Genomic DNA, 2,591 nt, shown 5'->3' with positions numbered 1-2,591 from the left:
CTTGAAACGCAATACTGACCGTTATTTTCCCACTACATGTGGGAAAATAACGAATTATGGAGCTTTTGGAGACTTGCAGTTTCCACCATTTAACAAATGAGTGAAGATTGTAAAATGATTGTGGCTTTTGTATTGTTTTTACATCTTCACCTTTTGACTGCTGTCGTCTCTTCAGAACCGCGTAGGAGCGCGTTTCATTGAATCTGCTGCTTTTGTTGCCTGGCGGAAACACGCACGTCGTTGCCGCTTTCAGACTCCAGACGTCGATCCTAAGTGGAGCCGACTTAACGTCCCGCCGGAGTGTGACACCTGGAGGCGCCGCCGCGGCTCCGAAAGCGGCCGGAGATCGAGCAAGAACAATGTGTAACAAAATGACAGACGACAAACAGAGGGAGTTCGAGGCAATCGAGCAGCGAGAGGCCGCCGGTTGAATCGACGTTCAGCGTAACGAGCCCTTTGAGGAATAATAACCTTCCTTGTGCTGACATTTAGCAGGCCTGCAAACCAAGCGAGGGCAGCCTCACCGGAGCCTCAAGCACGTGTGAAATGTAAGTAAGTCATCATTTAGTGTATATGTGCGAGCGAGGAGGCAACGCTTCATCGGGGCTGCTGCGATGCTGATTCTTTCCTTCTTGGCTTCAGGATGTGTTGAATCGCGTGCAGTGCTGCGTGTGTGATGGTGGGAGTGAGTCAGGAGGTGACCTGTGCACGTTGGGTGGGACTCAGACCATGAAGCGCCTTGTGATTTCACCACAAACGTTGCAAAAAAAGTTGTTGCTTTGTCTTTTTGTGTGTGTGTGATCTATTCTGTGTCTTTGCTTTTAAAACTGTTCTCTTGCAACATCTGCCCCGAAGAACAGATATTTGTGGGCGTTCCCACACAGAGACCAAGTGATACAGATATTGTTTCCATTTAACGCATGGATCTCAGTTTGGTGCTCGGCCCGTTCCTTCTATTTCAATCGGCAGCGCAGATCCCAGAGCCAACTTCTTACAATACGCGCGTGCGAACGGGCCGCAATGACAGGAATGCGGTTTTAAATTGGAAACCAACTCGCCGGGGCTGTGAGCAAACCTGGCAATTACCACGAGAATCATTTTAAGAAACGGAGGGATGATGAGGAGGAGGAGGGACGATGCGTCGGCTGTTAGTTGACTCAAACACCACTAGAATAAGAATTTGATGAGCCCTGCATAAAAACACAGGACACAGTGTTTTCCAGCTGCACAGGTCGCCTGTGATGAACTACTACTGTCTCCCAACACTGTAAGCACTGAACTGTGTGTGACGCACTACAATAACAATGTGTTTCTGGCGTAGACGCGCTGTCAAGTGTTGTATTTATTGATCACACGCACGCGCACACACGCTGAATGCCAGCGCTTCATGACGCGCAAACAGGCGGTAAATCAAAGCCAGCGGTGAGTGGAGCGCTGAACGACGGGTCACTGACAGCCTGTGTCTACTGTACGGTAATGAATTTGATTCCTATATAGACTTTGTGAGTGCGCAGGGAGGAGGTGTGGGTGAGACGGGTCAGAGATGTTTTGAACCGTTTAACTGCGATAAATCTATTTTTACACGACTGGTGGCATGTGGGAAAACGTTTATTCGCTAAATTTCTGTTCTGTAAATTAAAGCAAAAGAAAAACTGGTGATTTATTAAAAAGCCATCGTGCCACCTGTAGGTGTGATGACCTGCATCACCTCAGCACAGCTGCCATCTAATGGGCTGGAGGACTCTCTGCACGCCAGGATCCAGCGTGTCTCTCGTTCTAGTCAGTCTATACACTATAAATTACACTTGAAGGGTTTTATGTTGAACGATTTCCGGCTTCCGTTCATTAGATTCAGTTACTTTTAATCGTCTTCCCTGTTCGATTATCTCTTTAATTTGTATTAATATGCGTCAGTGAACCTGTCGTTTCCTCTTCGTCCTTGTCCTTCTGTGTCTGGGCTCCACAATAATATTAATCACCAAGTGGTAAATGATAATTAAGTCAGTAATTGCTTCCTCTCTGACCTGATTATTGTCAACAGTGCATGGGGATGAAGCCCATCCACGGCTCCTGTTTCCAGCGTGGACGAGGTGCCGCGTACATTTCCCCGTAGCTCCTCCCGTCTCTCTGCTTCTCGTCGCGGGGGTGAGTCTGTCAGACGAGATCCACAGCGATAGGACGGGGTCAGGAGATCACCTCGCATACGTGCACTCATATACTTCAACTCGGAGAGACGAGCCAACGGCAGGGACGCGCTCGCCCGCCCGATGCACACGGTTACCATAGCAACCCCAGATGAGGACATGAAAGGCTGTGCATGTGTGTGCATTTGCCTCTCATTTAATAATAATTGAAAGTGAAGGAAGGAGGCAAATTTGTTTACGAGCTTCCGTGTGTTTCTTTTTGTCTGCTTGAATTTTATTTGATTAATAATCTTCATCATTTCCTTTAGGTTTGCTCTTTAAAACCATATTGAACCTCCCTGTGATCTGAGACCCAGGTTTTCTGGGAGGATCATTGTCTAGGGGTAACATAAATAATGGCTACGCGTCTGTGAGTCGATGCAGCCAATCCTTGCTGTGATATTTCAG

The sequence above is a fragment of the Betta splendens genome, chromosome 24, assembly GCF_900634795.4.
Source record: "Betta splendens chromosome 24, fBetSpl5.4, whole genome shotgun sequence".
Lineage (NCBI taxonomy): Eukaryota > Metazoa > Chordata > Actinopteri > Anabantiformes > Osphronemidae > Betta > Betta splendens.
Note: the sequence above shows the minus strand (reverse complement) of the source record.